The sequence below is a fragment of the Erythrolamprus reginae genome, chromosome 2 (assembly GCF_031021105.1).
Source record: "Erythrolamprus reginae isolate rEryReg1 chromosome 2, rEryReg1.hap1, whole genome shotgun sequence".
NCBI classification, from domain to species: domain Eukaryota; kingdom Metazoa; phylum Chordata; class Lepidosauria; order Squamata; family Dipsadidae; genus Erythrolamprus; species Erythrolamprus reginae.
The window spans coordinates 198634364-198646980 of record NC_091951.1 but is presented as its reverse complement, the minus strand read 5'-3'; positions in this window follow the sequence as shown (position 1 = coordinate 198646980).

Here is a 12617-nt window from a genome sequence, read left to right as displayed (position 1 = left end):
CGTACATTGCCGCCTTGATTGCATCAGCGGAATCCCGCCCGGCCGCTCTGTTTAGGGTGACCCGCTCCCTTCTCAACCAGGGGGGAGTTGGGGAGCCCTTACAGAGTAGTGCCGAGGATTTTAACACGTTTTTCGCTGATAAAGTCGCTCGGATCCGGGCCGATCTCGACTCCAATTGTGTAACAGAGTCGACTGACAACGAGTCAGTCGAGGTGACTGGGGCACGTACTTGTCCACCTGTCTGGGAAGAGTTTGATCTGGTGACACCTGATGAAGTGGACAAGGCCATTGGAGCTGTGAGTTCCGCCACCTGTTTACTGGATCCGTGTCCCTCCTGGTTGGTTTCAGCCAGCAGGGAGGTGACACGGAGCTGGGCCCAGGAGATTACCAACGCTTCCTTGGGGAGGGGAGTTTTTCCATCACTCTATAAAGAAGCGCTTGTGCGCCCCCTCCTCAAGAAGCCCTCTCTGGACCCAGCCGTACTTAACAACTATCGTCCAGTCTCCAACCTTCCCTTTATGGGGAAGGTTGTCGAGAAGGTGGTGGCACTCCAGCTCCAGCGGTCCTTGGAAGAAGCCGATTATCTAGGTCCCCAGCAGTCGGGTTTCAGGGCCGGTTACAGCACGGAAACCGCTTTGGTCGCGTTGATGGATGATCTCTGGCGGGCCCGGGACAGGGGTTTATCCTCTGTCCTGGTGCTCCTTGACCTCTCAGCGGCTTTAGATACCATCGACCATGGTATCCTTCTGCACCGGCTGGAGGGGTTGGGAGTGGGAGGCACTGTCCTTCAGTGGTTCTCCTCCTACCTCTCTGGCCGGTCGCAGTCGGTGTTAGTGGGGGGCCAGAGGTCGACTCCTAGGTTTCTCCCTTGTGGGGTGCCTCAGGGGTCGGTCCTCTCCCCCCTGCTATTCAACATCTACATGAAACCGCTGGGCGAGATCATCCAAGGACATGGGGTGAGGTATCATCAATATGCGGATGATACCCAGCTTTACATCTCCACCCCATGCCCAGTCAACGAAGCGGTGGAAGTGATGTGCCGGTGCCTGGAGGCTGTTGGGGCCTGGATGGGTGTCAACAGACTCAAGCTCAACCCGGATAAGACGGAGTGGCTGTGGGTTCTGCCTCCCAAGGACAATCCCATCTGTCCGTCCATCACCCTGGGGGGGGAATTATTGACCCCCTCAGAGAGGGTCCGCAACTTGGGCGTCCTCCTCGATCCACAGCTCACATTAGAACAACATCTTTCAGCTGTGGCGAGGGGGGCGTTTGCCCAGGTTCGCCTGGTGCACCAGTTGCGGCCCTATCTGGACCGGGACTCATTGCTCACAGTCACTCATGCCCTCATCACCTCGAGATTCGACTACTGTAATGCTCTCTACATGGGGCTACCTTTGAAAAGTGTTCGGAAACTTCAGATCGTGCAAAATGCAGCTGCGAGAGCAGTCATGGGCCTACCTAGGTATGCCCATGTTTCACCATCACTCCGCAGTCTGCATTGGTTGCCGATCAATTTCCGGTCACAATTCAAAGTGTTGGTTATGACCTTTAAAGCCCTTCATGGCATCGGACCAGAATATCTCCGAGACCGCCTCCTGCCGCACGAATCCCAGCGACCGATTAGGTCCCACAGAGTGGGCCTTCTCCGGGTCCCGTCAACTAAACAATGTCGGTTGGCGGGCCCCAGGGGAAAAGCCTTCTCTGTGGCGGCCCCGGCCCTCTGGAACCAACTCCCCCCGGAGATTAGAACTGCCCCTACCCTTCCTGCCTTCCGTAAACTCCTTAAAACCCACCTTTGTCGGCAGGCATGGGGGAACTGAAACATCTCCCCCGGGCACGTTTAATTTATGCATGGTATGTCTGTGTGTGTGACTGTTAGCATATGGGGTTTTTTAAATATTTAAATATTTTAAATTTGTCTGATTGCTTATGATTTGTTTTTTACATGTTGTGAGCCGCCCCGAGTCTTCGGAGAGGGACGGCATACAAATCTAAGTAATAAAATAAATAATAATAAATAAATAAATGGCCACAAACCTAATTGTGAAAGCATTTTACACCGGCTACGGCAGCCAAAGCCTCTTTATCCAGATGGGAGTAGTTTCGTTGGGCCAAGGACAAGGTTTTTGAGTAAAAGGCAATAGGTGCCTCTGAACCATCTGGAAATGAGTGGCTGAGAACGGTGCCTACGCCGAATGGGGAAGCATCGCAAGTCAAAGTCACCAGTATGGTGACATTGTATTGTACTAAAACACTTTCAGAAGACAAAAGGTTTTTAATTGCATTAAAAGCAGAGTGTTCGGTGGGTCCGCACATCCAGGCAGTGCCTTTTTTTTTTAGAAGGTTATGTAGAGGTTCCGCTACCGTTGCTTTCTATTTGAGGAAAATGGAATAAAAATTCAGTAATCCTAAAAACACTTGCAATTCTGTCTTGTTTGTGGGGGTGGGAGCTTTTTTATGGCTTCAATTTTTTCGTCGGTAGGGTGGATGCCAGATTTATCAATTTTAAATCCCAGGAACTGTACACTGGGAACAGCCCAAGAACATTTGTCGACCTTTAATCGGTGTCCTGTCTCTTTAAATTTGGTTAAAACGGCTCTGATTCTTTCCCAAAGTTGCAGCTTAGACTGGGCATAAACATGTCATCAAAGTAGGGGACGATCCCAGGAATTTGATGCAGGAGGCATTCCATTAGCCCCTGAAATATACCAGGGGCAATTGATACCCCAAATTGGAGTCTTGAACATTTAAATGCGCCTCTATGCATTACAATTGTTTGGGCTTCAGCGGTAGAAGGGTCAACAGAGAGTTGCTGGTACGCTTGCGCAAGGTCCAATTTTGCAAATATGGAGCCATTTCCCAGGGTGTGCAAAAGTTGTTGGACTACTGGAATGGGGTATGCGTTATGCTGTAAGGCTCTATTGATAGTCGCTTTATAATCTGCACAAATTCTGACCGAGCCATCTGGCTTTAGGGGGGTAACTATAGGGGTTTCCCAGCTGGCATGGTCTGTTGGTATTAGAACGCCTTGTGCTATTAGCTTATCAATAGTGGAATGGGGACGCGATGGGGCTTCAATCGGATGGGAGCCACATTTGGGTCCAGATTGAAAGAAATCAGATTTCCCTTTTATCGACCCAGGTCATTTGAAAAAACCTCTGGAAATTCTTGTACTATGGCAACAGAATCACAAACATTTTCACATACATTATGTAACCCAGAAATAGTTATACCTAGAGGTTTCAACCATTTCAGCCCCAGCAGAGTGTGCCTGGGGTCATCGACCACAATGAGGGGCAATAGACCCCTAAACCCCTTGAACATGACTGGTACATTTATGCAGCCTAGGACAGGAATTTTGTGCCCATGAAAATCAGTTAACCCTGCGTTCCAGGGGTTCAACACAAATTTTTTTACAGATGGCATGTGAAGTCTTAAGGGACTTAAGAGTTACAAGTTGCTAGAAGGTTGTGCATCCATGTCAGATTCTCTTATAAAAGCAGAAAATACAAAACTACAACGTCATCCTCACTTTTCTAGCTCTCCCTCTTTTTTGTCGATTGCCATCAAGGAGGATAATAAGGCAATAAAACCAAGGAAATAAAATACAGTTCTCCGAGTAATTTCAGTATGTTGCATTTCTCCACAAACTTCATGAGACCAAAAAAACCACCCCCACTGGAAGAAGAGTTGTATTGAAGCAACCAAACAAAAAACTCTACCAAATGAGAGAGAGGAATGTCTTTGGAATGGGGGTGCAAAAAAATCAAGAAGGCAGCAATCCACCACACAATAAATGCCCTCTTCCTTTTCCACATACACCACATGCGAAACATATAATAAATGATATGGCTTCAATCATGACTGGTGCTTTTCTCACATATTTTTTTAATTGGTTTGGCTTCTTACAAAATTAAAAATGACAGTCAAATATATTTTTTTCTTCGTCTTTCTCCTCAACATCCTCTCTTGATTCATTATTGCTTCAAGTTTGGGAATTACTATTGCTATATACTTTATTATCATTCAATCTTCAGTTTCTACTTTCACAAGCTGTGACTATAAAATCCAGTAGCTGCACTAGAGAAGTCAGAACTTCTCCTCTGAGAAGCTGCAGCAATGAAGGCCTTGGCACTCTCCTCTTCCTCTTCATTGCAGCCAATGAAGCAAAAGTATTTCAAAAGGGTGAATTGGCTTCACTTTTGAAAAGAAATGGCATGGATGGATATCGTGGAGTCAAACTGGGCGATTGTGAGTTTACTCTTTCTATCTGCTCTATTTTAGCCTGGTCAAGGTTTTCAAGAGGGATGGGTCCTTGGATCCTTCCTTAGTTGGGGGAAGAATGATTGAAGATGGTTAAATATGCTGTGTAAGAAACCAGGATAGTTTTTCATTTATAGCAGTAACCTTTTATATTCCTTTGTCTGTTTGTCTGTTTGCTTTCTTCCAGGGAACTGCATGGCTTATCATGACAGCAGATTTGACAGACAAGCTGTGGGGCCACCAAACACAGATGGCAGTCATGGCTATGGGATTTTCCAGATAAACAACAGCTTGTGGTGCGACAATAAACAGTGCCCTACAGCTAATGGCTGTAATAAGCCTTGCAGTGGTAAGACATCTAATATACAGAATAAAGTATCTTGATGAAAAGAATGCAACAGTTGTTAGGAGCTTTCAAACTTCTGTTATTGTTTTTGTTGTTGTTATGCTGTTATATTCCTGCAATCCTTTTAGTGTTTGTTTCCTGATCTGACCTACTACCAAGTGTACCTATTACACTAGAAAAGGGGAAATAAGTAAGGTGAACAGGAGTTTTAATCCTTCTTCTCCTTTAGTGCTCTTTGTACTTATTCAGTTTTGCCCAGCGCTTCACGAACTTTGGTGTTGAATCATCCTGCCTCTCAAAGTTCCTGCTTGGTTCTTGCCATTTCAAAGTTCCTGCTTGGGTTATCTGTGATAGTATCCTAGCCACCATATTTTCTCTTGGCCTCTTACCCTTTCTCAATCTTCTCCTTCACTTTGTACTTTATTTCCCATCACAAATCCACTAAACGGTTAGATGGGAATTTGAACTCCCATTAGCCCTAGCAAGTATAGACCCAGATGTCCTACACATTGGGAAAAAGAATCTGAACTCCAAATACGAACTGAATAATCAAATTTCACAGATAATCCTCACTCGGTTAAAGACCTCGGTATACTAATAACAAAAGATTTAAGTGCCAAAGCCCCCTGCAACAACATAGCCAAGAAGGCTTCAAGAGTTGTAAACCTAATCCTATGTAGCTTCTGCTCTAGCAATCTCACACTGCTTACCAGAGCTTACAAAACTTTTGCCAGACCCATCCTCAAATACAGCTCATCTGTTTGGAACCCATATCGCACCTCAGACATTAACACCCTTGAAAATGTCCAAAGATACTTCACCAGAAGACCCCTTCACTCCTCCACTCGAAACAGAATACCCTACGACAGTGATTTTCAACCTTTTTTGAGCCGCGGCACATTTTTTACATTTACAAAACCATGGGGCACATTTTTTTTGGGGGGGGGGGGGCTAAAAAAATATTGGACAAAAAAATTCTCTCTCTTCCTCCCTTTTGCTCTATTTCTCTATCCCTCTTTCTCTCCCTTCCTTTTTTCCCTCTCTCTCCATCCCTCTTTCTTTCTCTCTTCCTTCTTTCCTCTTTTTTGCTCTTTCTCTCTCCTTCCCTACCCCTTTATGTTTTTCTCTCCCACCTTCCCTCCCTCTTTCTCTCTCTCTCTTTCTTTCTCTCTCTTGATCTCTCTTGCTTTCTTTCTCTTGTTCTCTTTCACTCTTTCTTTCTTTCTTGCTTTCTCTCTCTCTCTTTCTTGCTTTCTCTCTTGTTTTCTTTCTCTCTTGCTTGCTTTCTCTTTCTCTCTCTCTCTTTCTCTCTCTCTTGTTTTCTTTCTCTGAGCTTCGCGGCACACCTGACCATGTCTCGCGGCACACTAGTGTGCCACGGCACACTGGTTGAAAAACACTGCCCTACGACACTAGACTTTCAATCCTGGGCCTAGAATGCCTAGAACTAAGACGCCTTAAACATGATCTAAGTATTGCCCACAAGATCATATGCTGCAGCGTCCTGCCTGTCGGCGACTACTTCAGCTTCAACCACAACAACACAAGAGCACAACAGATTTAAACTTAATATTAACCACTCCAAACTTGAATGTAAAAAATATGACCTCAGTAACCGAGTTGTCAAAGCGTGGAACTCATTACCAGCCTCCATAGTGTCATCCCCAAACCCCCAACACTTTACCCTTAGATTATCTATGGTTGACCTATCCAGATTCCTACGAGGTCAGTAAGGGGTGAGTACAAGTGCACTAGAGTGCCTTCCGTCCACTGTCCTATTGCTCTCCTATATCTCCTATTCCTTTCTTCTATTCCTATATCTATTCTTCTATTCTTCTATTCCTTCATTGATATATCTTACTATGAGTATCTCCTCTATAACCTTCTTCATGTATTTTACTATGTTTATACAGTGATCCCTCGAATTTCGCGATCTCGATCTTTGCGAAACGCTATATCGCGATTTTTCCACCCGATGACATCACTCCCTTCCTTTCTCATGTTTCTTTCTCTCTTTCTCTATCTTGCTTCTTCCTCTCTCACACTCTCTTCCTCCCTCTCTCATCTCTTTCTTTCCTTCTCTCTCTTTCTCTATCTCTCCCCCTCTTGCTCTCGAGCGGCGGGCGGCACCCAGGGAATGTTCCTTCGGCCGCCCAGCAGCTGATCTGCTCGGCAGCGCAGTAGCAGCGAGGAGCCGAAGATGGGGTTTTCCCTTTGCGTGGGCAACGGGGAAACCCCATTTTCGGCTCCTCGCTGCTACTGCGCTGCCGAGCAGATCAGCTGTGGCGGGTGGACAAGCGGCGGACAAGCGGTGGGCGGAAAAGCGGCGGCCGGACAAGTGGAAAAGCAGCGGAAAAGCGGCAGCCGGACAAGCGGACAAGCGGCGGAAAAGCGGCGGCCAGAAAAGCGGAAAAGCGGCGGAAAAGCGGACAAGCGGCAGAAAAGCGGCGGCCAGAAAAGCGGAAAAGCGGCGGAAAAGCGGCGGCCGGACAAGCGGACAAGTGGCGGAAAAGCGGCGGCCAGAAAAGCGGAAAAGCGGCGGACAAGCGGACAAGCGGCGGAAAAGCGGCGGCCAGAAAAGCGGAAAAGCGGCAGAAAAGCGGCGGCTGGACAAGCGGACAAGCGGCGGAAAAGCGGCGGCTGGACAAGCGGACAAGCGGCGGACAAGCGGGCAGGCAGGCGGCTCCTCAGCTGCTGGGTCTTCCCAGGTGCGGAAGTAAAAACACCATCTGTGCATGCGCGGCCATGGAAAAAGGGGTGCGCATGCGCAGATGGTGTTTTTACTTCCGCACCACTACATCCCGAAAAATCGATTATCGCGAGGGGTCTTGGAACGGAACCCTCGCGATAATAGAGGGATCACTGTATATACACATCAAACCACACCCATACCATCAAACCACACCCAGCCACCAGTATTTATAGAAGGAAGGCAGCTCAGGTCTCGCTGTGTTCGCCCTAGAAAAAGGACAGAAGCACCAGCCTGAAGATGGCGACGTTTCGGCGAAATCACATTCACCATCATCAGGCTGAAGTTTCCAAGCTTCGTGCTGTTGTAAAATGGAATGTTTGCAACTGTCATTTCTTCCTAGTATATAGTGTGGGGGTGGAGATTTGGTTTGAATGTAGCAAATAGATTGGGTGATTATGTTTCAGTGATCTGATTGGTTGGTGTAATCATAATTATTAGAAGGATTGACATGGTGATTTTTATGAAGTGTTTTTGTTTAAGGCTGGTTTCCAAATTTCAAAATTCCAAATTCATAATTATTAGAAGGATTGACATGGTGATTTTTATGAGGTGTTTTTTTTGTTTAAGGCTGGTTTCCAAATTTCTGGTAGGCGGGACGTGTCATCTCTTTTATTTATGCAAAGGGGGCTCCTCTCAATTTCTATGGCTTCTACAGCAATTCTTCTATATAAATTCTCTGTTTTGTGAAGTAATTTAGTTTTTTCAAAGTCAATTTCGTGCCCTGTTTTTTTAATGTGCTGGACAAGGGAGGAAGTCTTTTCTCCTTTTTTAACTGCATTCACATGTTCTGCAAGGCGTGCACTTACTCTTCGGTTGGTTTGTCCAATGTATGTGGCTGCACATGTTTTGCAAGGGATTTCATAGATTCCTTGGTATTCCAATTGGATTTTATCTTTGGGGCTCCTTAGGATATTAGATTTTTTTGGTTGGTGCAAAATGAAGTTTTGATGTTATGTTTGTGCAGAATTTTACTAATTTTGTCTGTGGTGCCCTTGATGTAAGGGAGGATGGTGGTACAATTGTCCTGTTCTTGATCTTGTTTTTTGGGGGGTGTCTCTTTTTTGATTAGGTTTGTGATTGTTTTCTCTTCGAAATTAATACATCTTTGAGTTTGTTCAATTCAGTTTTTAAGTGCTCATGGTCAGCTAAGCGTTTGGTTCTGGTGATGAGATTTTTGGCCACTGAGGTGATTTGTGCGGGGTGGTGGTGTGAGTGTGCATTTAGATAACGGTTGGTATGGGTTTTCTTTTGGTAGATAGTGTGTCCTAGGCTGCCATTGGGTTTTTTATAGACCAGTACATCTAGAAAGGGAAGTTGATCATTGATTTCTGTTTCCATAGTAAACTGTGTTTTGAGGTGTAGGCTGTTAAGATGTGTGAGGAAATTGTCTAGTTTTTCCTTACCATGTGGCCAAATTACAAAGGTATCATCAACATATCTCAGCCAAAGTTTAGGTTTGTATTTGGATTGCTCTAATGCATTATTTTCGAAATATTCCATATAGAGGTTGGCGATGACCGGTGAGAGAGGTGATCCCATGGGGGCTCCCTCTATCTGTTTATATCTTTGTTCATTATAGATGAAGTATGTATTGGTCAGGCAGTGGTTGGTAAGGTCTAGGATATATTTAGGGGGTTTGTGTTTGTCCTGGATAGCTGTCAAGGCTTCTTTAATAGGTATTTGTGTGAAAAGGGACACGACATCAAAACTCACAAGTAGGTCATCGGGTTGTAGGTTTTGTTTTTTGATTATTTGTATAAAGTGGAATGAATTTTGAACATGTGAGGTAATAGTTTCTGTATATGGTTGAAGGTATTTGGCTAAAAATTTGGCAAGGTTTTGTAGAGGGGAGCCTATAGAACTGACTATTGGTCTGAGAGGTATTCCTTCCTTGTGTATTTTTGGAAGGCCATAGAGTTTTGGACATATGGAAGATTTTTCTCTGGGGATGATTTTTTGCTGGATTTCTTCGCTGATGAGAGAGGCCTTGATTTTGGATTTGGTAGTTTTTTCTAGGTAGGTGGTAGGATCTGTGCTTAGGAGTTTGTAGGCTGGGTTTTGTAGTAGAGTTGTCATTTTTTCTTTGTAGTCTGCTGTATTCATCACTATTGTGGAGTTTCCTTTGTCAGCTGGGAGGATGGTTATATGATTGTCTTTCTTCAAATTGATAAGTGCATCTCTTTCCTCCTTTTGTATGTTGCTTTTAGGAGGTTTACTAGAGCAGAGAATATTAGTGACTTTAAGTCTGATTTTGTTGGCTGTATCTGGGTTTATTTTATTTAGATTTGTTTCAATTCCACATATGATGTTTTCAGTTGGTATACGTTTTGGGGTTATTGCAAAATTGAATCCTTTTGAAAGAATATTGGTTTCTGTAGTGGTGAGTATCCTGTCTGATATGTTATGTACTGTTTTGGTCATAAGTTGTTGTGGAGGGCTGGGTTTCTGCTGTATTTCTAGTTTTTGGAGTTTTTTATTATGTGTGTCTGTCTTATATTGGGTTTCTGTTTCTGCTCTCCAGATTGATATTTGTTTGAATTTATCCCAGAGTATAGGGTGTAATTGGTTGCTGATTTTAAGGTGAAGAGAGAGTAGACTTTTGTTGATTTCATCAAGTATGAATCTTTTTTTGTGGAGTTCATTTCTAATTAGGGCTAATTCAGTTCTTTTTAGGATCCTCTCAATGGTTGGGGTTTTTGGGTGGAATTTTAGTTGGAAGTATTTGGGAATTATTCTTTTGTCCCTGCAGTTGCGTAGGAATGTGAGATCACATAAGATGGAGGCTTTTCTGACTTCAAGTTTTTCATAGGTCCTAGTCAGTAGGAAAGTGTCCTCCCCGTAGAGGTAAGATATTTGTTTTCGTAAATTTTCACGGGTATATGTATGTAGATTGTTCTGAGTTCGGGTTTTGCCCTGTGTAATATTTTGCATCTTTATGCGACGTTTCGGCGAAATCACATTCACCATCATCAGGCTGAAGTTTCCAAGCTTCGTGCTGTTGTAAAATAGAATGTTTGCAACTGTCATTTCTTCCTAGTATATAGTGTGGGGGTGGAGATTTGGTTTGAATGTAGCAAATAGATTGGGTGATTATGTTTCAGTGATCTGATTGGTTGGTGTAATCATAATTATTAGAAGGATTGACATGGTGATTTTTATGAAGTGTTTTTATTTAAGGCTGGTTTCCAAATTTCAAAATTCCAAATTCATAATTATTAGAAGGATTGACATGGTGATTTTTATGAGGTGTTTTTTTTGTTTAAGGCTGGTTTCCAAATTTCTGGTAGGCGGGACGTGTCATCTCTTTTATTTATGCAAAGGGGGCTCCTCTCAATTTCTATGGCTTCTAGAGCAATTCTTCTATATAAATTCTCTGTTTTGTGAAGTAATTTAGTTTTTTCAAAGTCAATTTCGTGCCCTGTTTTTTTAATGTGCTGGACAAGAGAGGAAGTCTTTTCTTCTTTTTTAACTGCATTCACATGTTCTGCAATGCGTTGGCTCACTCTTCAGTTGGTTTGTCCAATGTATGTGGCTGCACATGTTTTGCAAGGGATTTCATAGATTCCTTGGTATTCCAATTGGATTTTATCTTTGGGGCTCCTTAGGATATTAGATATTTTTTGGTTAGTGCAAAATGAAGTTTTGATGTTATGTTTGTGCAGAATTTTACTAATTTTGTCTGTGGTGCCCTTGATGTAAGGGAGGATGGTGGTACCATTGTCCTGTTCTTGATCTTGTTTTTTGGGGGGTGTCTCTTTTTTGATTAAGTTTGTGATTGTTTTCCCTTCGAATCCATTAGAAATTAATACATCTTTGAGTTTGTTCAATTCAGTTTTTAAGTGCTCATGGTCAGCTAAGCGTTTGGTTCTGGTGATGAGAGTTTTGGCCACTGAGGTGATTTGTGCGGGGTGGTGAAACACTTTTATGAAACACTTCATAAAAATCACCATGTCAATCCTTCTAATAACTATGATTTTGGAATTTTGAAATTTGAAAACCAGCCTTAAATAAAAACACTTCATAAAAATCACCATGTCAATCCTTCTAATAATTATGATTACACCAACCAATCAGATCACTAAAACATAATCACCCAATCTATTTGCTACATTCAAACCAAATCTCCACCCCCACACTATATACTAGGAAGAAATGACAGTTGCAAACATTCCATTTTACAACAACACGAAGCTTGGAACTTCAGCCTGATGATGGTGAATGTGATTTCACCGAAACGTCGCATAGACATACAAAATATTACACAGGGCAAAACCCGAACTCAGAACAATCTACATACATATACCCGTGAAAATTTACGAAAACATATATATATATATATGTAGATTGTTCTGAGTTCGGGTTTTGTCCCGTGTAATATTTTGAGTGTCTATGCGACGTTTCGGTGAAATCACATTCACCATCATCAGGCTGAAGTTGTAAGCTTCGTGCTGCTGTAGATATATATATAACTATATCTACAGCAGCAAGAAGCTTACAACTTCAGCCTGATGATGGTGAATGTGATTTTACCGAAATGTCGCATAGACACTCAAAATATTACACGGGGCAAAACCCGAACTCAGAACAATCTACATACATATACCTGTGAAAATCTACGGAAACAAATATCTTACCTCTACGGGGAGGATACTTTCCTACTGTCTAGGACCTATGAAAAACTTGAAGTCAGAAAAGCCTCCATCTTATGTGATCTTAAATTCCTACGCAACTGCAGGAACAAAAGAATAATTCCCAAATACTTCCAACTAAAATTCCATCCAAAAACCCCAGGCACTGAGAGGATCCTAAAAAGAACTGAATTAGCCCTAATTAGAAATGAACTCCACAAGAAAAGAAGGAACACCACTCAGACCCATAGTCAGCTCCATAGGCTCACCCCTATAGAATCTTGCCAAATTTCTTGCCAAATAACTTTAGCCCTATGCAGAATCCATCATGTCTCATGTACAAAACTCATTCCACTTCATAGAAATCATAAAGGAACAAAACCTACAACCCAGTGAGCTTCTCGTAAGCTTCGGTGTCATATCTCTCTTCACCCAAGTGCCTATTAAAGAAGCCCTGAAAGCCATCCAAAACAAATACAACCCCCCCGAAGCACATCTTAGATCTGACCAACCACTGCCTGATGAACATATACTTCATCCACAATGGACAAAGATACAAAGAGATAGAAGGAGCCCCCATGGGATCACCCTTGTCACCTGTCATCGCAAACTTATACATGGAATACTT